A 23,051-nucleotide genomic window follows, 5' to 3' on the forward strand; every position below is an offset into this window, starting at 1 on the left:
GGACCAGGCTCACTCCCCCAGGGACTACCAAGCTTCTAATATTCTAGGCAGCCAGGTACAGGACAACTGGACTGGAAACCTCTATGCCTTTAGCTTACCCACCCAGTTGTGCCATGAGCTGCTCCAAGAACAGGTGGGCTCTGCCGATGCTTGCCAAGCTCCTAATGTCCACCTGTCCCACTACCACCCCCAGCTGCTTGAGAGCCATTCCACATTGGCCGGTGCACCTGCCTCCCTCTATCCACCCCACAGAACACCCCTCTCTTTCCCAGCTTGCCTATAAGTTGCTACAGGGCCAGGCAGGCTCAGCTGTTTCCCACCATTACTCTAGCTCACCCATGCCACTCTCCCATCCACTGCTCCAGTGACTGGCAGGAAGTTCACCTAGTGCCATAAGCATGTTTAGTATGCATGCAGTACACTCCAGGGCCAGGGGGTGCTCGACAAGAGAGCCCAGCCCCCAAGCCATCTGCTGACTGCTCCAAGGTCAAGCCTAACAGGTCAGATCACCCTGTGTCCCAAGCCCACCCACTACCTGCTTCATTGCCAAGCTGGCTCCACTGATATCCCTGCACCCACAGTACTATAATTGTCCATTTAGTGGCCAGCCCAATTCTCCCGGGCCCCCTCCCCACTACACTCCTTATCCTGCCCACCCTGTCATCCTCCCAGCTGCTCCAGGATCAGGCAGGCTAGCCCAGTGACCCAGCATCCCCAGCAGGCTACTCACCGGCCTGCTCCTCCAGCACCAGGACCACTTGTCCTGTGTCCACTGCACACCTTGCACTCCATTCCACAGCACCTTTCCCACAACGGGGACAGGCCAGTTCAATCAGTGACCCCCTTGCCCACAGCGCAATAACCCTTGTCCATAGGACCAGGCTCCATAGCCCAGGCTCCCCAGCTCATTTAGCCAGCTTGCCCTGCCACCACACCCACTATTCCAGGGCTAGTCTGGCTGGCTCTGGTAGTACCTCCTGAGTCCCCAGCTGGCCTACCAATCATTAGTGCCAGGCAGGCTCAGTCAGTGCCCACAGCCATCCTCTGGCAGCTGGCGGCTCCAGGACCACGTTGATTGGGCTGGTGCCTCCAGCTCGTAGGCCTTCCATAGCCAGGCTGGCTCTGCCTATACCTACTGTGCCCACAGCCTTATCACCATCCTCTCCAGAGCCAGCTTGCCAGCCTCCCCATACCCAGTCTTGCCTGCCACTCCAGGGCCAGGAGGGCTCGGCCAGTTCCCCAGTACCCACAGATGCTGGCTACCCATGGCTCCATCTTCCAAGGGTTGGTCTTGCTCCCCTCCCAGCAGTGCAGCACTTAAGTGTTCCAGAGTTGGTTCCTGGTTCTTCTGGTTCGGGCTGCAGTCTTCATACAGCAAAACTAGGACTTGAGATAATATGATTGTTCTTCATAGAGGCATCCAAAGATGCTGTTACTTGGAAGCGTAACTGTGTCAGAGCTTCGTCAATTCACATTCCATCCTTCCGGCTCTGGCAACTCTGACTTGACAATCCTACGTTTTTCTACATGTCTGTGCTGCAACTTTTGCAAGACTGTGCGTTTCTCTTCAGCCTGGGCTCTAAGGGGGCATGAAGGAGAGTGGTACGTGACATAGTGCCACTTCAGGCCCCACGTGTAGAGAGGCATCCCTGGAAAGGAGTTATTAGACAAGTGAGCAGATAACATTACATAGGGGGACAGAGTGTGGCATCTCTACATCCAAATCAAAGATGGACTCTCAATCAAACTGTTGGACATATCTAGACAATGGGATGCTGAATTGTCTGACATTGTATGTACTGGCAATGTGGGCTTAACTAATAGACTGATAGACTTATGACTGCTAATGAAGGACTATACTATTATAATAATATGAGGAAAATCAGTCAGCGGGTAGGAATTTCAGGAGGCGGAATTAAAATAGGAATCTCCTTGACCAACCTGAAAGTTCTTAGGATGAACACAATTCTTCACTGTAGGGACTGTCCTGAGTACTAACTATCTAGCATGCAGGCCATCGCACAATGAATGGCAACACCTTTCAATCTCTGAACAAAAATGCCGTCACCAAATCCCAAAGACAATGGCACTGACCTGTGAATGATACCACTGCATTAAACCACCGACTCTCACAAGCCACTGTCACATATATCCAGTAAACTGTCCCCTAGATCCATACCCAGGCTCTCATTTGATCTCATACACTTTCTGTACTTCATGGTTTTTTTCGCCAAGATTTATTTATTTTTATTTCGAACCCAGATTTACAGAAAGGAGAGATAGAGAGAAAAATCTTCCATCCAATGGTTCACTCCCAGAATGACCTCAATGGCGGGAGCTGAGCTGATCTAAATCCAGCAGCCAAGAGCCTCTTCTGGGTCTCCTGTTCAGGTGCAGAATCTCAAGGCCTTGAGCCATCCTGGTCTGTTTTCCCAGGCCACAAGCAGGGAGCTGCATGGGAAGTGGAACAGCCAGGATGCGAATTGGTGCACCCATATGGGATCCAGATGTGTGCAAAGCAAGGACATGAGCCACTAGGCTACCGTGGCCAGTCCAATGTTCTTTATGTCTTGTTATCTCTTACCTGGTCTTACATTTCTGTCTTTGTGATTCCTATCTGCTCATTCTACACCAAAAGCAAAATGAACTTTCTATTCTGCAGAGATTATTTTTCTGTTCAATCAATAATTATTGCATATAGATAGTACACCCGGCCTGCTCTAAAACTAGATCACAGCCTTCCCCCTCAATTAAGCATGAACAGTTTAATCACCCACAGCAATTTTGAGTGCTTCATTTTCCATTTTATATACTAAGTTTCTGCACAAGATACTCTTTTTTAATGTTTATTTATTTCCATTGGAAAGTCAGATATACAGAGAGGAGGAGAGGCAGCAAGGAAGATCTTCTTTCTGTTAATTAACCCTCCAGTGCCCACAATGGCCAGAGATGCACCAATCCGAAGCCAGGAGCCAGGAGCTTCTTCTGGGTCTCCCACGTGGGTGCAGGCTCCCAAGGCTTTGGGCTGCCCTTGACTGCTTTCTCAGACCAAAAGCAGCTAGATTAGAAACAGGTCTGCCTGGATTAGAATCGGTGCTCATGAGGGATCCTGGTGTGCAAGGTGAGGATTTTAGTCACTAGGTTACCATGCAGGGCCCAAGATATTCTTTTAATAAAATGATACACAGCATTTTTAAAAGTTTGCAAATACATTTACACGACTAAATCTAAATTAATAAAATAATTTTTATATCTACATTTAACCATTACCATGCCAATAACAGCCTAATGTTGGGCTGGAATCATAGCCTTGCAGCTATAGTCCCCATCCTGTACACGCTGGGATCCCATACAGGCGCCGGTTCTAATCCCAGCAGCCCTGCTTCCCACCCAGCTCCCTGCTTGTGAACTGGGAAAGCAGTTGAGGCTGGCCTAAGCCTTGGACTACTGTACCCACGTGGGACACCCAGAAGAAGCTCCTGTACCTCTTGCCTTTGGATCAGTGCAGCTCCAGTTGTTGAAGCTGCTTGGGGAGTGAATCAGTGGATGGAAGAGATTCCTGTGTCTCCTCCTCTATATATATATCTGAATTTACAATAAAAATAAAATAAATCTTACAAAATAAAAACAGACTAATGTATTTATCCATCTTCCATCCATCTTCCAAATAAACTCCAGAATTAGCTGACATTCCCTCTTACCTCTGGCAAGTTGCCACTCAAGCTGCTAGCTCCTCCTGATAAACCCCCTTAGCAACAACTCCCCTTCCCAAGTCTATCCACCTGTCAGTTGGCACCCAGCACTCTTAGCTCTGCTGAACCCAGAGACCTTCTCAGAATCCAACCCCTCTGATAGGATTAACTGTTTCTGTCACCGTAGACATTAACGGGAGATGTGCTTATTTCAAAGAGTTATAGAGAGGGAGAAGCAGAGTTGGCTCACTCCCCATTATTTCATCTAGGTCTCCCACAGCGTAGAAGGGACCCAAGTCCTTAGGCTATCTCAGCCAGTAGCAAGGAGCTGGATCAGAAGTAGCCTTATGCGAGTTGAATGGGCACCCATGTGGACTGCCAGCACCACGGCCACATCTGCACCTGCTAGGTCACAATGCCAGGCCCTTCCCCCCAATTGTAGTTCCATAAAACAAAACACTCACAATAACAAGGATACTTGGAGTGCAAATTTTCACAAAGCAGAATAGTTATACTTGGAAAAATACAAACAGTATTCATAGAAATGTTTTAGAGACTGGTTTTGTGATGTAGCACATAAAACTGCAGCCCATAGATACTAATTTGAATTCAAGCTTTTTGATTCAGCTCGCTGTCAATGCACCTGGAAAAAAACAGAAAGATGTGCCCAAGTCCTTGGGTCCTAGCATCCAAGTGGAAGACTGGAAGTTCCTGGCTCCTGGCTTCAGCCTTGTCACTGCAGCCACTTGGAGCATGAACCAGCAGATGGAAGACCTCTCTAGCTCTGCCTTTCAAATAAATAAAGTAAATATTAGGGGAAAAAGAAATTTAAAAGTTCTAAATAAATAAAAAAAAACTCACAGATAGGCAGACTTAAGATGGCACTATGCCCTAAACTAATGTGCAAATTCAAAAAACAATTTCTATAAAAGTCCCCAGTTTGTAGAGATTAACAGTCTAATCTTTTTTTTTTAAGATTTATTTTATTTTCATTACAAAGTCAGATATACTGAGAGGAGGAGAGATAGAGAGGAAGTGGAGCTGCCGGGATTAGAACCAGCGGCCATATGGGATCAAGGCGAGGACCTTAGCCACTAGGCCACGCCGAAAGGTACCCATGATATGGTCTAGGCAGACAGCCAGTTTAGGGTCAGTTGAAGCCACACATTCCCCACCTGTATAATACCATTTGCCTCCTTGAGCATCAAACAATCTGTACCATCGTTAAGTAGAAACTGGAGGGCGGTTTTGTGTTGTCACCACTCCCCTCTCAAGCCCCATCCAAGCCACACTGGGAAGGGGTCACTCTCCTGGTGGTGTGCTTCTTCATTGGCACTTTGGCTCTCTTCACCTCTAACACTCTCAGCCTCTCACATACCCACTGCTCTCTCACTTCACATTGACGAACCCCGAGAAGCAATCTCTCCCTGACCCTTTCACGTTCTGGTCACTCACCCTGAACATGACACTCGTTTGGCTGTGTTCCTCTCCATCTGAATAAACGTTACCACTTGTCCAAGCCATGTTGGTACTTGTGATTAAAATGCTTTTAAAGTACGGGGCAAGAACTTAGAAAACAAATATTTGGCAAAAACCTAGACCACAACATCCAGGACAGCATTCCCATATAGTGCCAGTTCGAGTTTGAGTCTCCACTGCTCAACTTCCCATCCAACTCCCAGCTAACGTGAATGGGAAAACAACAGAAGATGGCCCATGTTCTTAGAGCACTGCACCCACGTGGCAAACCTGGCTCCTGGCTTCAGCCAGGCCCAGAACCGGCCACTGTGGCCATTTGAGGAGTGAATCAGAGAATGGAAGACCTCTCTCAGTCTCTCCTCATCTTTCTTGAAATTCTTTAAAATAAATCCTTTTAAAAAAATGATTTCTGACAAGATGTTACTAGATTGTTCTTGGGAAAAAAATTCTCCAACACTGTTTCTGCGACAATTATATGACCATCTGTGGTAAAAATAATGTTGGCTCTTTATGTCAAACTAAAAGTAAAAACTAATGCAAAATAAACAAAATTAGGTATTATAAAACTGTTAGAAGCAAGCACAGCAGCACACCTTCATAACCCTAGAATAGTAAAGTACTCTTTTTTTTAAGATTTACTTATTTTTATAAGTAAATCAGATTTACAGAGGGAAGAGACAGAAAGAACTTCCACCTGTTGGTTCACTCCCCAAAGAGCTGCAATAGCCAGAACCTAGCCAAGCCAGGGGCTTCTTCCCGGTCTCCACGAAGGTGCAGGTTCCAAAGGCTTTAGACAGTCCTCTACTGCTAGAGCTAGACAGGAAGTGGATCAGCCAGGATAAGAACCAATGACCATACGGGATCCTGCCGCATGCAAGATGAGCACTTCAGCCACTAGGCTACCGCACCAGGCCCTAGTGAAGTAGTCTTATAAGAGGTCTGAATTAAAAACTGGTATACGACCTGAACAGTTTTTTAGGAAAAATATACAAATGGTCAATAAGCACAAGAAAAGATGCTCAGTATTAATAGTCATCAGGGAAGTGTAAACCAAGATCATATTCAGATACCACTAACTCCTTAGGACAGCTGCAATCAGAAAGACAGCAAGTGTCCGTAGGGAAGGAGACAAACTGGAACCCTCATTTACTGCTGGAAGGAACGAATGTAAAAATGCTGTGGTCACTTTTAGAAATGAGCGTTTCCTTAAATAATCAGATACATTGACTATATGCTCCAGTAATTCCACGTCTGATAACAGGTTCACAAAAACACAGGGCTGGGGCCACAGCATGTTAGGCTAAGCTTCCACCTGCAGTGCCGGCATCTCGTTGGGTTGCCAGTTCCAGTCTTGGCTGTTCCACATTTACTAAGCCAGCTCCCTGCTGTGGCCTGGGAAAGCAGAAGATGGTCCAAAGCCTGGGCCCTTGCACCCACATGAGAGACCTGGAAGAAGCTTCTAGCAACTAGCTTCAGATCAGTCAGCTCCAGCCATTACACCATCTTGTGAACAGCAGATAGAAAATTCTCGCTTTTTCTCTCTCTGCTTTTCAAACCAAAACATTTTTAAAAACTATACAAATGGAAGCAGTATTCATAACAGTCAAACTGTGAAAACACCTAATGATTTTATCAATTATAAAATATACTCTTCAACAATATTATTTGCTATAAAAAGGAATAACTTCCCATATTTATACAACATAAATGAACTTTATAATATGCTGCTGAGTATGAAAAAAATCCAGCCACAAGACTCCATTCTTGAGAAAGTCCAGGTAGGGAAATTTCTTAAAAAAGAAAAAGAAAAAAAAAAAAAAAAGAAGGGCGTGGGTTGTAAAAGAACAACTGGTCCTGGCACAGTGGATCAATTGGTTAATCTTTTCCTGACAAGCACAATGATACCATATGTGCTATGACAGTTCCCTGGCTGCTTCATTTCCCATCCAGCTCCCTGCTTGCAACCTGGGAAAGCAGCAGAAGGTGGTCCAAAGGCTTGGGACCCTGCTCCCACTTGGGAGACGGGGCTCCTTATAGGCTCTGCTCTGGCAGTTGTGGCCATTTGGGAAATGAATCAGTGGATGGAAGATCTGATTTTGTCTCTCTTCTCTGTAAATCTCATCTGCCATTTTAAAAAAGGAGAAGTGGTTTAAATGTGTTAACTTTGCTAAATGTGAGCATACGACTATGGTCATACTGCAGTGGTCATTTATTTTTGGTGCATGTCAAAGCACTAAGGGATAAAGTATTATATCACCAACTTACTTTCAAATGTTTCAGCAAACAAGAAAACTAAGCTAATGTGACAAACACTAATTAACAATTAGTGAATTAAAAAGATACTAGGTCAGCTTTGTGGCTTAGCAGGTGAAGCCTGCCTATTAGGCCTGTATCCCATGTGGGTGCCAGCTCATGTCCCAAATGCTCTACTTCCCATCCAATTCCCATAAGTGGCTTGAGAAAAACAGCAGAGGATGCCTCGGGTGTTTCAGTTCCCCACCCATGTGGGAAACCTGGAAGAGGCTCCTGACCTGAGACCAGCCCACCTCTGGATGCTGTGGCCACATGGGGAGCAAACCAGGAGATGGAAGATTTCTCTCCCTACCCACCTCATTTTCAAATAAACAAGTAAATAAATAATTAAACCTTAAAAATAGACTTTCTGAATATAGTTACACCAGATTCATATGTTTCAAATGAGTTTTCAAAAACTCATTTATAAATTAATACACTTCTGGGGTGGCTAGACAGAGAGGCACTCAACAACATCCGTGAGGGCTGCATATTTGAGCTGGTTAGATGGAACTAAGCTTTAATACCCATTGACAAGTACAAGAGCCAAATTGGATGTGGGACAGACTGGACTAGTCTGCTATACATACTGGCAAATCAGGGTAGGGGGCAGGCCTGGTGGGGGTTATTGTGGGTCGCTCCAACTAGGCTGCAGCTCCCACTGATTGATGTGAGGGCCAAGTATGTGCTGGACAGAACCAGGCTGGACTGCAACACCCATTGGTTCCAGTGGAAGTCGGGACTGAAAACAGAACCAACCCAGCAACTGCAACCACCAGCTGATTGTGGTGATGGACTGTACCGGGCCCTGTGCTTGCTAGAACATGCAAGAATCTGGTCCGGGAATACCTCAAAGTTTCTTTGGGGATCTCCCCAATCTAACTGTTCGACTCAGAACCCTAGCCAAGAAAAGACAAAGGAAAGAACAAGTCAATCCACCACCTCAGCTATATGTTGGCAGCGAAATACTGGGCAAATGAATACTCTATGATGGACTGTGTCGATCAGTGGATTCTTCAACGACCTCAGCAAGCTGGGAGTGGCAAAACTGGCAGCGATTCATAACTGGAGAACTATTAACACCACTTGAGCAAGTATCTCAGAGCATGTCCCACATCCTGGATTTGGGGTGGGTAGGAAACTGAGTGGGGCTTCTCCCTCAATATCTCCCTTTACCTCGGATACAAGAAGGAAACAATATGGACATAATAGTCTTACACATTTCCCTATAGCCCCTGAACCTTTTTACCATAATTAACTATGTAAAGATTGTCAACAATATGATTTTATATATATATATATATATATATATATATATATATATATATATATATATATATGAAAAAAATAATCCAATACACTTAGGGGTTAGAAAAACAGCTTTTAATCAAACACTAAAAATCTCTGAATGAAAAATGAATGCAAACTAATAAAAGGAATTATAGGATTTGAAAACAACTACCTAGGGGCCAGCGTTGTGGTGCATTGGGTTAAGCTGTCATCTGCACGGCTGGCATCTTACAGGCTCCAGTTCAAATCCTACTTGCCTCACTTGTAATCTAGCTCCCTTGGCAGCTCACTGCCAAGGAAAGCACCCATGGGGAGCACCCAGCTAGAGGTCCTGGCCTGGGATCCAACTGCCAAGGCCATTTCTCTTTCTTTCTCTCTCTTCATTCTCTCTCTGTAACTCTTAGAAAATGAAACATCACTTGTCATTTCCTATGTACTGAGGCAAAGTATATACTTACAAATACGTGAATTCAAATGAAAAATAGAATTTTTACACAATAACTCTTAGAATAATGTATTAGAAGTGAAAAAACAGTAAACTTACAATGGACGGGCTGTGTTAGATAGCACCTTAACCAAGAAATCAAAGTTACTAACAACCAGCAATAAGCGGCCCAATCAGTACCAGATAATTTCTGACGTGATGCATCAAAATGTTTTGGTAGAACCAATGAGACAAACGAGGTGGTGATGACTCAAATCACTAATCCTCCCCTTGCAAGTGCTAGGGTCCCCATATTGCACTGGTTTGTGTCCCAACTGCTTCACTTCCCATCCAGCTCCCTGCTTGTGGGAAAGCAGTAGGATGGCCCAAAGCCTTAGAAGCCTGCACCCATGTGCGGGAGACATGGAAGAAGCTCAGCTCTGGCCATTGTAGCCATTTCTGGAGTGACCCAGTGGATGGAAGATCTTTCTCTCTATCCTCTCTGTAAATCTGCCTTTCCAAAACAAATGAATCTTAACAACAACAACAACAAAACGGTGGAAGAGGCAGCGAAGGACAACAGGGAGGAGGAAGAAGCTGGAGGCATGAGAGCTAGATAGTAAATTTAAATAGCCTCATCTGTGGCATGACACCTAAATTAGCATTCCAAACACTACATCAGACACACTATCATGGACTGATTTCACCTTTCTAAAGCTGCTCTACGACAGGGGGCCAGGGCTGTGGTGTTGCAGGCTGGACCTCTGCCTCTGGTGCTGTCATCCTCTGTCTCTGGTGCTGCTCCAAGTCCTGACTGCTGCACTCTGCATCCAGCTCACACTTCCCATCCAGCTCCCTGCTTATGGCCTGGGAAAGCAGTAGAGGATGACCCAAAGCCTTGGGCCCCCACATCGAAAATGCTCCTGGCTCCTGGTTTCAGATAGGATCAGCCCTGGCCATTGTAGAGTGAATTCTACAATGTAGAGTCGAAACACTCTGTCTCTCCTTTTCTCTGTATATCTGCATTTCCAAAAAAAGCAAATAAAATAAATCTTAAAAAAAAAATCAGCAGTGGGCCCGGCGGCGTGGCCTAGTGGCTAAAGTCCTCGCCTTGAAAGCCCCGGGATCCCATATGGGTGCCGGTTCTAATCCTGGCAGCTCCACTTCCCATCCAGCTCCCTGCTTGTGGCCTGGGAAAGCAGTCGAGACAGCCCAAACCTTTGGACCCTGCACCCGCATGGGAGACCCAGAAGAGGTTCCTGGTTCCCAGCATCGGATCAGTGCACACTGGCCCGCTGCGGCTCACATGGGGAGTGAAACGTTGGATGGAAGATCTTCCTCTCTGTCTCTCCTCCTCTCTGTATATCCGGCTTTCCAATAACAATAATAATAAAAATCTTTAAAAACAAAAAGCAGCAATATTCCAAATGCCTTAACTATAGGAAGGGTAAATCCAAAATTGCAATGATGGAAACATACATTTCTGGGTCTAGATTTTCACTTCCACTTCACTCAATAGGAAGCTAAAATGTTGAGCAACCAAAAATTTAAGGATAAGCACTAACCACTCCCTAGCAAGCAGCATAGAAAGAGGATTTAAGGTACAAAACATGGAAAACCTGAAAATCAGGTGGTATTTCTTAAACAGGGGGGCTGCGATCACTGATCATTTCAATACAATACCAAAATGCTCTGTGTGTAGGTTTGGGGCTAACTTGAATTTGTTGTAACTATGTCTAAAATCAAAAGTTGCTTTTTCACCATGCTCATTTCCTCAGAGTTCTTTTTCTCTCCTTTCAGGAAAACACACTTGCTTGTAGTATTGGCCTTTCCCTTTCCTTTTTTAAATGTTTTTAACAAGTAGCTTTTTTTTCCCATTAAGATTTATTTATTTTATTGGAAAGACAGACCAGATCTACAGAAAGAAGGAGAGACAGAAAGATCTTCCATCCACTGGTCCAATCCAAAGCCTGGAGCTTCTTCTGGGACTCCCAAGCAGGTGCAGAGTCCCAAGCACCTGGCCCACATCTACTGCTTTCTCAGTCAAGTAGTCGGGACAGGAACCAGCATCTAAATAGGATCCTGACATCCACAAGGGGAGGATTTAGCCAGTGAGATTGCACCAAGCCCAAAACAAATAAATCTTTTAAATGGTTTATTTGTTTATTTGAAAAACAAAGTTACAGAGACACACACAGAGAGAGGGAGATCTTCCATCTGTTGTGGCATTCCCCAAATGGCCATGGTTGGATCAGGCTCGAGTTGGGAGCCCCAGGCTTTCTCTGGGTTTCCCGTGTGCGTCCAGCCCCTTTGCTGTCTTCCCTGGCACATAAACAGGGAGCTCAGCTGGACTGGAAGTGGGGCAGCCCAGACACAAACCACTGCGCAGATCTGGATGCTGTACTGCAGGTGGCAGCATCACTAAGCCGCAATGCTGGCCCCTCCAGCCTGCTTTCCAATTGTGATTCTCCTACTAATCTTTCTCTTACTTAACACGCAGACCTTGGCACTGCAAGACCTACTCTGTGCTCAGAGTAGTTAACAGCGTCCATCGCTCAACTGAAAACTTGCCAGAAGCCACCTTCCACCAGCTTCCCACTTCAGAAATCAGTTGCAGTTTCAGCCACAGTTACTCTGTTTGCAAACACAAATACACTGGCAGATGCAAGCTTCTGCATGTATTCTTACACTGTTCATCACTCAGTCCTTTCCTCAATCATGCTGACAAACTTTCTTCCCTATTACCACTAGGCTAGGAATTTTATATCCATTCCACTTAGTAAATGAGTCTTCTTCCTTCAATCAATTCTAGCCTAGCCACCAATACAAGACTTAAATCTTTTTAATGTTATTTTTATTGGAAAGTCAGATATAGAGAGGAGGAAATTCAGAGAGAAAGATCTTTCATCTGTTGATTCACTCTCCCAAGTGACCACAAGGGCTGGAGCTGTGCCAATACAAAAGCTAGGAGCAGGAACTTCTTCCAAGTCTCCGAAGTGGGTGCAGAGTTCCACAGCTTTGGGCCGTCCTTCACCACTTTCCCAGGCCACAAGCAGGGAGCTGGTTGGGAAGCAGGGCTGTCAGGATTAGAACTGGTGTCCATATGGGATCCCAGCATGTGCAAGGCAAAGACTTCAGCCACTAGGTTACCATGCCAGTCTCCAGACTTAAATCTTCATTCAGTCCTAGCAACACCAGTGAGCCTGGCTTCTGTCACCGGTGTGATGTGTCATCTGGGTTTTGCACCATCATCGCTCCATAACGGACTAATTGCTCAGGGCAGTGGGAAAATACTGACTTCATCACATCTTTCTGCAATCTTAACAGTGAGAACAGGAACAGCAGGGAAACTGCTGATTGGGAGATTTTATGTTCCTTTTCAGAAAGGTTGCAGAGGGCCCAGTTTTGTGGTACAGCCAGTCCAGTTACCACTCAGGACACTCAGGAGTCCATATGGCAGTGCCACTTTGCCTCCTTAGGTACTCTTGCTTCCCATCCAGTTTTCTAATGTTTCTGGGAAGACAGCACCCGAATACCTGGGCCCTTGCCACACACCGGGTGACCCAGATGGAGTAACTGGCATCAACCTGACCCAGCCCTGGCTTTAACAGCCATTTGGGGAATAAATCAGTGGATGGAAGGTTTCTCTCCCTGTCATTAACTTACTCCGTTGCTTTGATTCTCAAGTAATAACATTTCTTTCAAAACAAACATTCCTCTTTCACTCTAGGGCAGTATTTGGCTCAGTGTACCCACACTGTTTGGAAACCTGAATCCCATGAGGTGTGTGGGTTTACCTCCTGGGAGGAAGGAGCTGGTAGCTCATGCATTCCTAGCTTCTGGCTGCTCCAGCCCTGGTTGCTGCAGACCTAGAGGGGAATGAACCAATGGATCATCTAGCTAGCTGCCTCTCTGCTTTTCAAATAAATAGTACTTTAAACATTGGCTTTGGGCCCAGCGCTGTAGCCTCACAGCTCAAGTCCTTACCTCGCAAGCACCAGGATCCCATATGGATGCCAGTTCTAATCCTGGCAGCCCCACTTCCCACCCAGCTCCCTGCTTGTGGCCTGGGAAAGTAATGGAGAATGGCCTAAAGCCTTGGGACACTGCGCCTGCATAGGAGACCTGGAAGAGGTTCCTGGCTTCGGATTGCTGCAGCTCTGGCTGTTGGGGCCATCTTGGTGAGTGAACCAAATGTAAAATTCTAAGTCCTGTACATCTGATCTGCCTTCTCCTATTCCCTAGAAAAAGACAAAAGGTACGTCTTTGAGGATAACACAGATACTAATGCAAACAACTGAGTTCGTAAGTTCACGACTATACCAGTAGATCTTTTAATGAGGAAGGTGAGATTTTTCTTTACATCACCTTTCTTCAGTTTTTGCTCCCCAAAAGAACTCCAGAACACTGTAACAAATAATCTCCCATAAAACTTCTTTCAGAAAAGGAGACACACAGAAAATGAAGGAGATGAAGGATTTACTGAAGAAGATCTATTAATTTAACACATTCTCCCTGAAGCAAATCAAGTGGCCTTAGGACTATTGTTATGGAAACAATGGACACTCAAAGAAGAGGTTTTGCTTACAAGAAGAAACTGACCAGAAGAAAGCACCATGGCAGTAAGCAAGACGGCTTCACAGCTTCTCAACCATTCAGGAAGTGTTAATGAAAGGTTGTTTACAAGTTCAACACTGCAAACTAGACAAGGTTGGGTAATGGTGGCCCCGGGGCTTGCTCCACTGCCCTTTACTTTGAAGGTTATGAAGTGGGGTGGGAGCACTCACAAAGCAAGCACATCTACTCTGCTGTGACAACTGACTGAGGTGGCCACTTGCCTGGGGACGTCCTGCCAAGCCAGCCAGCACTCCAGCAAACCTACCCTGGACAAAGGGAGACCCAACTCCAAGCCTCAACAGTGTGGACTGGAGCCTCCACTAAGAACTGATCATGCTCCTGTGAGACTTAAACAACAGCACACCACTTAACCCTGCCCAGCATCTTTGACAAGGGCCATATAAGGTCAGGGACTTTCAATAAGGGAATAAAATACTTGCTTCTATACATTACAGAAACCATGTTACACTTCACACAGGCAAATGGACACGTTAGGACACAACAGAGGAGTCACATTCCTTCTAACCAAAGAGAAAAATGCTGTTGGCTGCCAATGTGACTGACATGATACCAACTTATTCACACAAATTCTGGGGTTTGGGGGTTTAACATCTTGGTAAAGACCAGAAAATCTATCCATCTTCCACCAATGCCCTAAACAAATTAAGCACATCAGGAGGTGATCCCAGACCTGACTTTTGTGTCTGCATGCCAGTACAGTGTCCAGCACAGTCCATTGCCCCAATCAGCTTATGCACATGCTGGTGGCTGCAACTGCTGGCTCAGTTCTGTTTCCAGCCCTGTCATCCACAAGATCCAATGGGTGTTGCAGTCCAGCCTGATCCTGCCCAACACACACTTGGCCTTCACACAGAATGGTTGGACCTGCAGCCTAGTCTGAACAATGTGCAATGACCCCCACTAGGCCTGGCCACTGCCCTGGTTCCCGTGCTTGCCAGTATGTACAGTAGACTCGTCCAGTCTATGACATATCCCATTCAGCTCTCATACATAGCAATGGGCATTGAAACCTAGTTGAACCCAACCAGCCCCACTATCCAGCCCACACACATTCTTGTGGGTGCTATTCTGTCCAGTCACATCTGCCGCAGTCCTGGTTTTCATGCTCTCCAGTGGGAGTGGTAACCCAAGAGGGAGGTGCCCACTATTTCCCTACTGGGCTCACTCCCACTCACAGATCATGCACTCTCCAAGAGCTTTGCAGTCTGACTTGACAGAATTAGCCCCCAGTGCCAGCCTCAGCCAGCTGATGCTGCGACAAAGCCCAACCAACACTCACCAACTCTGGTTTATGCTTGCACCAGTAGGAACAGTCAGCCCACCCTTCTTTTTCCCTGATCTAGCTCACATGAAGCCGGCAGATGTTGTAGCCCTGCCTGGTCTGATCAGGCTCTCCAGTGGGAGTGGTGGTCCAGCCCACATTCCCCCTACCTGCCCCACATTTCTCATGATTGCTATTTGAATGCTACAGCTCAGTGTGGCATGGACCGCCTCACCTCGGCATTTGGCAGTAGATGTTGTAGCCTGGCCCAGCCTGACCCACCCCAATTCCAGCTCCCACTGGCGGGGTTTGCAGCCTAGCCCAGCCCAGACGGTACCCAGTCCTAGCCCTTATCCATACTGCTATGTGTTGCAACTGAACCCAGTCCCAACCACTCTCTATTCCAGTGCTCCGATTCGCCAGCGGGTGATGTGAACTGGTTCAGCTTCGTCTGCCCCCAACCTATGCCAAATGTATGCCGGTGGGTACCTTTCCCTGCCTGCCTGCTCTGGGCTGCTCCCTATCATGGTTCTTGCCTTCACCTGCAGGGACTCTGTTCTGACAGAGGAGTTTCCTAGGCTCCTCCATCAGAACCTCTCCTAGTGCCAGACCTCGCACACACCAGTGGATCCATGGAACAGCCCTACTTAGCCCACCTCCTGTCCTAGCAGGAACAGTGGCCTTTCTTGACTGGTCTTCAACCCGTTCTGGTTCTTAGTGTTGGATGTTTTAGCCCAGCCAAGGTTCGTCCTCACTCAGACACAGCTCACACATGGCTCAGTAGTGGCAGAGACCAAGTATAGCCCATCCTGGTCCTCCAGCCCACCCTGGTCCTCCAGAGCACCAGTTGGTGCTGGAGTCTAGCCCGGCTCAGTGCAGCCAGCCCTAGTCCACACTTGTGCCAAGGGACACTGAAGCCATATCCAAACAACAACACAGCCCCCACTCCGGCTCTAGCACACACCAATGGGAGCCTCATCCCAGCCTCGGTGTCCTCTTAGCTTCCCAAACATGCCTGTTCCTGGCCATAGATTGCACTCATGCAATCAGTTGCTCTGACCCAGCTTGGCATAGCCTCTCACCTATCTTGGCCTTTGCCTTACATGCTATAGCCTGGCATCCCTGGATCATGCAAACCAGTTGATATAAGAGTCCAGCTTGGCAGCTTGGCATGACCTGTGCTCCAGCCTCACTTCCATTCTTGCTAGTGAGCAAAGGCTTGCTCGGCCCTGCCCAGTCCACCTTTTTCCATAACCAATCCACACATTAGCCAACAGTTGGAGCTACTTTGCCAGCTTGCCTAACCCCTAGGCCTGGAACATGTGATCATCAGTGAGAGTTAAGACCAGTGAGAGTATTCCAGGTTCTCCCACTCAGCCCACTTCAGAATTCACAGAGCCTTCTAAATCAGATTAGAAGGATTTTCACAATTTCTTCTACAACTCATCTCAAAGAAAAGATACTATTGCTTAAAGTTTCAAACACTACACGAATGGCCTCCCATAACTACTCAACTGTTCTCCAAGAGCCAATGAAACCAAAACTCTCGGGAAAAATGGCTTATGGGCATTGATACCTGAGATTTTATGGGTCTTGTTCTCTTCGGCCAATGATTCATCCTGGCGCCAGCATCTGGGGAAGTTTGGATATCAGTGAGAAGAAAGTCAGGTTCCACTTTTTCCTTAAGATCTAAATTAGGCATCTGCACATCCTAAAAGACCAGAGCAAAGAAAGTTTCCTGAGAAAAAATTAGTTTTGACAAACAGTGGAGAACAACACATTCCCAATAAAGCTCCTAAAATTTCATGAAACCAGATGACAATTCCACTACAAATTCATCTACAGACAAAAGGCAATCCCTATCAAAATTTCAGAATTTATTTGGTAGAAATTCAAACATCATTCTAAATTTCATGTGGAAACATAAATGGCTGGGAAATTTGAAAAAACAAAACAAAAGGACTTCTACTAGCAGATACAATAGTTACTTTAAAGCTACAGTACTCAAAGTAGTGTGCTCCTGAGATTTGCACAGACACATATAGTGGAACCACAACACAGAAAGAGCAGGTATTCCAAGACCACCAATGCATGTTTGAAATAGAAGATAGGTTTTTTTTTTTACAAAAGTTTGATTTACACATTAGGCAGAGTATGAGATTACAAATAATGAAGTAAAATAATCACAATAACATACCATGGTAAGTAAGAGTTAGGTGAATATAGCCATTGATCTGAAAAAAAATCTTATTTTAATTTCACTTTTCCTATGAGAGAAAACACTTTATGACATCTCTTGAACATATTCAAATTGCCAACATCACTACTGTTGCATTTTGGGGTCTGATGTGATGGTTCAGTGACTAAATCCTGCTTTGCATGTGTCAGGAGCCCATGTGGGCACCAGTTTATGTCCCATTTGCTTCACTTCCCATCCAGCTCCCTGTTTGCAACCTGACAAAGCCTTGGGACCTGCACCCACGTGGGAGACCCAGAAAAGGCTCCTGCCTCTGAGCTTTGGATCATTTCAGCTGCAGAGATTGTGGCCACTTAGGAAGTGAACCGCGAACAATAGACATTTCTCTGTGTCTCTACTATTCTGCCTTTCCTATAAAAATAAAAATCTTTAAAAAAAAGGAAGAAAATCATATCTGGTTACCAGCATTGGAATGCCGTGAGAGCCAGTCCCATAGAGAAAAAAAAAAAAAAAGTACAATATAGCTTATCAAGGTCAAATCTGGTATTTCATAGACAGCAGACTCAATGCGGCACTAAACAACAATAAAACTACTATACCAATGCATGAGGGGGGAATCGGGTGCGATCCTGACAACCTCTTAACAGGAGGTCATGTGCGTGGAGCAGGGGGGCACTCCAGAGTGGAGCAGGTGGTAAGGAGGAAGCTTGGATCCCAACCATGAAGACTCCCAGATCTTCAACACAAACTACTAATACGAGCAACAAGGACTATACCCCAACTGCCAAGGAGGCCACAGGGAATTGGATGCCCTCGGATGCTGAGTACTCTGAGGTCACCCACCCCCAACCGGAGCTTCCGCAGGGGATGGAAGAAGTCCAAACACTACCGTGCAGAAACCAACGTCATCGGAAAGACAGCCAGAAGCCCTGAGCGGTCAGCAGACACAGAAGAACAATTAATGTCCTTCAGGACCAGGGAGGAGAGCTTTCTCTGGTCCGAGCCTGGCTCCACCTCTGGACCCCCGCCCTCCCTCGCAGTGACCATCGGGATCGCTTCGAAAACCCCTCACAGCAAACAAACAATCATACAAACTAAAAAAAAAAAAAAAAAAAAAAAAAAAAAAAAAAAAAAAAAAAAAAAACCCTAAAATAAATAGACAAACAACAGAAAGTAGAGCTTGAAATCTGACAGGAAAGAGCTGGCATGGATTGGCTCATGCCTTGCTGGGTGGGACACAAAGATTGGTCACTCCTCACCATGGTGTTGAGGATTTCCCTGCACACCCCCCCCAAAAAAAAAATGTTCTGCACCTTAAATGTCGACAAATATCTTGTTAGAGTTAAAAGCCAGTCTGGATTATCCCAAAATCTGCCAAGATCAACAAAATTATACTTCAACACAACAAATGGCTAAATAGTAAAATGAAATAGACATGAGACAGCTGAATGGTACCCAGTGGCCTTTTCGGGGTATATAGCAGCCGGTCCGGTCCTGTATATAAACTAAAATTGAGATGTCAATGAACTAATCATAGGTTGTGGTTAGGACTTGTTTTTTTGTTATTTTGTTCTTTGTTTTTTTTTTTTTTTTCTTTAACATACTGGTTACTCAAAACTATGTCAATTCCATAATATTGCAAATTGCTGTTGATGTTATATTGGGACTCTTAATTGACTGTGATGATATTATACCAGCTCTGACTTCAGACCAGAAATGGTCTCCCCAAGAAACTGTTCAACCCATCTGGACAACAAGTAGCTGGACTCCATGCTTAATATATGTTTGCAAGGAAAGAATCTTGATTGAATTTGAACTGTAATGCTGCATCAAGGTGGAGGAATCCACCAGGGGGGAGGGGAGGGGGAAGGGGAGGGGGATTCCCAAAGCCTATGAAACTGTCATATAATGCTAAATATTAATTAAAAATAAAATAAAAAAAAGATGGATATTAAACGGGCAAAAGAATAAATCCCATTCCAGACAGGATGGAGGGCCACACAAGTAAGACTTCATCACACTAATCAGAATACCACAAAACTAAAAACTCATGAGCCGCTTAATAATGGAATTTTTCATGCAATATTCTAATGAAATTGGCTGTAAGTAATCAAAACCACAGACAAATCTATGAAACCATGGACTGATTTAGGATTGGAATTAGGGGAAGACCATTGCAATCCAATACAACAAAACAGTTCAGAAATAACACTGTACATTTATGCTCAACTGATTCTCAATACAGGTAGCCTAGCTAAATCAATTGAACAATACTGTTTTAAACAAACAGTGCTCATCACAATTGAATATTCATAAGACCTCCGCCTCAAATAACCTACATATGTACCTCATATGTTATACATACACAAAAATAAACAGTTCAAGTTGCACATGAACCTCAATATAAGAGCCAATAGTTACAACCCCACTTGTGAGACCCACATCCCACACGGGAGTGCCTGAGTTCAAGTCCCAGCACCATCCCTAACTCAGCTTCCTGCCTGGCACACAACAGATGACCATGTAAGTACTTGAATCCTTGCCAACCACAAGAGAAATCTAGATTGAGTTCCTGCCTTTATCCTGGCTGGGAGTGAACCTGCAGATGGAAGCTTTCTCTCCTCTCTTTAAATAAAATGAAAATACGGGAATAAGGGAACTCAAAAGGAAATGATCTGTAACAAAAGCTAAAACCACAGAACTTCTACATGGAGAAAAAAAAATGACTATAGCCATGAATAAGGAAAAGACTTCCTAAATTATATGAAAACTAAAACTAAAATCCATCAAAGGAAAACAGGAATCTGCAAACCATTCTTTAAGCAGATACTATCAGAAAAATGAAAACATAAATTACAGACAAGAATAAAGTTTTTGTGAATCATGTGTCTGATTAAGGACTTGCATTTAGTATAACAAGCTCTTACAAGTATACAAAGCCAACCAAATACTTCATTGAGGAAGATACACAAACGGCTAAAACGAACATAAAACAATGCAAATCATCAGTAGCCTTTAGGAAAATGCAGATGTAAACTACAAGGAAATACCAGTACATACCTAATAAAATGGCCATAGCCAAAACAAGAGACAACATGTGTTTGTGAGGACATGGAAAAACCACAAGCCTCTACATTACTGGGGGGGAATGTAAAATTGTTTAACCGCTTTGAAAAACATTCTGACAGCTTTTTGAAAATGAATATAAATGTAATACAACACCTAGCAATTTCACTCTATTAAGAGAAATGAACACATATGTCCACACGAAGTATTATACCTAAACAGGTATATTACTATTCCTAACAGCCAAAAACTCCAACAATCCACTCTTCAACTAGTAAACAAGTAAAAAGCTATATAAATATAATGGAGTATTTTCACCAATAAAAACAAATGAAGTTGGGCCCCGTACAGTAGTCTAGTGGTTAAATCCTCAACTGGCATGCTCCAGGATCCCATATGGGCACCACTCAGGCCCTAGCTGCTCCAGCTTCCCACCTAGCTCCATTCTTGTAGCCTGGCAAAGCAGTCAAGGAGGGCCCAAAGCCTTGGGACCCTACACTCATGTGCGAGACCCAGAAGCTGCTCCTTGCTTCTGGCTTCAGACTGCCTCAGCTCTGGACATTGCAGCCAGTTGGGGAGTGAACCAGTAGACATAAGATCCTTTTCTTTTTCTCTAAACTTGCCTTTTGCAATAAAAAAATTAAATACTCTCCCCCTCAAGTGGCCACAACAGCTGCATCTGAGCTGCCAGAAAGCAGGAGTTCCTTCCTGGTCTCCCATGTGGTTGCAGGATCCCAAGGCTTTGAGGCGTCCTCCACTGCTTTCCCAGGCCACAAGCAGGGAGCTGGAAAGGAAGTGGAGCAGCCGAGATACAAACCAGAGCCCAAATGGGATCCTGGCACATGTAAGGTGGGGATTTGGGCTAATAGGCTACCAAGCCAGGCCCAATTTATCCACTTCTAAGAATAATGTAGCAACTCACCATAAGACTGACACCAGACTGGACCAGCTCATGTGGGTAGGGAATTCTTTCATAGTGCGACTTCAAAAGAGACCCAGTTTCTTTTCCTGGAAGAAATCCCAGTGGCTATACACTTTAGACCACTTCTTTTCTTTTATGAGCATTGCAAAACCTCCTTTGCTGGCAACAATCTGAATTTTAAAAAAGTAAAAATTATTAGTTAAGTAGAGGCAAGCATTCTCTGCTAAATACATAAATTACTCTGGGCTGCAATTTTAGATTTCAACAAATATATGACAACAGTGACATCTGTAATATTTACAGGAAAACAAAAAAAATCAAAAATTAAATTAAAAAAATTAAAAAATTGAATCTTCTAGGCTGTTGTTCTTAAGAGTTATTTATTGGGCCCAGCACGGTGGCCTAGTGGCTAAAGTCCTCATCTTGAACGAGCTGTGATGCCACAGGGGTGCATTTTCATATCCTGGCAGCCCTGCTTCCCATCCAGTTCCCTGATTGTGGCCTGGGAAAGCAGTCAAGGATGGCCCAAAGCCTTGGGATCTTCCACCCATGTGAAAAACCTAGAAGAGGCTCAAGGCTCCTGGCTCCTGGTTTCAGATCGCGCAGTACCATGCTTTGCAAGTCACTTGGGGAGTGAATCATCGGACAGAAGATATTCTCTCTGTCTCTCCTCCTCTGTGCATATCTGATTTTACAATAAAAATAAAGACATCTTTTTGGGCCCCGCGCAATACCCTAGTCACTAAAGTGCTAGACTTTCATACTCCAGGATTCTATATGAGCAGTGGGTTCATGTCCTGGCTGCTCCACATCCCATCAGGCTCCCTGCTTGTGGCCTGGGAAAGCAGTCGAGGATGGCCCAAATCCTTGGGACCCTGCACCCATGTGTGAGATCTTTCAGAAGTTCCCTCCTGGCTTCAGAATGGCTCAGTTCTGGCCATTTTAGCCACTTGGGGAGTGAACCAGCAGACAGAAGATCTTTCTCTCTGTCTCTTCTTCCCTCTGTATATCTGACTTTCCAAAAGAGTAAATTAATTTAAAAAAAAAATTTTGTTGGAAAATCAGATCAAATTTACAGAGAGAAAGAGGCAAAAAAGATGTTCATCCACTGCTTCTTTACCCAAATGGCCATAATGGCCACAGCTGAGGTGAGCCAGAAGTTTCTTCTGAGTCTACCACAAGGGGGATAAGGTCCCAAAGTTTTGAGCCACCCTCTTCCTCTTTCTCAGACCACAAGCGGGGAACTGTGTGGGAAGTGGAGCCGCCAGGACACACACTCAACCACAAAGGATCCCTGCACTTCCAGGTGAGCCTTTAGTCACTGAGCCACCATGTTGGTCCCTCTCAAGGGGGTTTTTGTTGTTGTTTGTTTGTTTGTTTATTTATTACATTACATTACATTATGTGACACAGTCCCATAGGCACTGGGATTGTCCCCACTCCTCCCTAAACCCTCCCCTCCATGGTGGATTCCTCCACCTTGCTGCATTACCACAGTTCAAAATCAGTTGAGAGTCTTTCATTGCAAACATATACCAAACACAGAGTCTAGCATCTCATTGCCCAAATTCAATGGCTTGTTGGGGAGACCATCTCTGGTCTGAAGGTAGAGCCAGCAGAACACCATCCCTATCAATTAAAAGCCCCAACATAACATCAGCAACAATTTACAATGTCATGGAATTAATTGACATACTATTGAGCAAACAACATGTTAAAAAAAATGCAAGTTCTTTACCACATACTGTAACTCCTTCTCCGACACTTCAACTTTGGTTTATACATGGCCG

The 23,051-nt window shown here is 45.0% G+C and overlaps 1 long non-coding RNA gene across 1 annotated transcript; it reads right to left on the reverse strand.

Annotated features, from left to right (window-relative positions):
• Positions 1 to 661: 661 nt before the first annotated feature.
• On the reverse strand, positions 662 to 21,297 carry LOC131482043 (uncharacterized). The gene is made up of 3 exons (XR_009246725.1): positions 21,262 to 21,297; positions 16,653 to 16,787; positions 662 to 1,649 (listed from the first exon to the last, which is right to left on the reverse strand). It is a non-coding gene; the product is annotated as an uncharacterized LOC131482043 (long non-coding RNA).
• Between the last annotated feature and the right edge of the window lie 1,754 nt (positions 21,298 to 23,051).

The sequence above is a fragment of the Ochotona princeps genome, chromosome 15 (assembly GCF_030435755.1).
Source record: "Ochotona princeps isolate mOchPri1 chromosome 15, mOchPri1.hap1, whole genome shotgun sequence".
NCBI lineage: Eukaryota > Metazoa > Chordata > Mammalia > Lagomorpha > Ochotonidae > Ochotona > Ochotona princeps.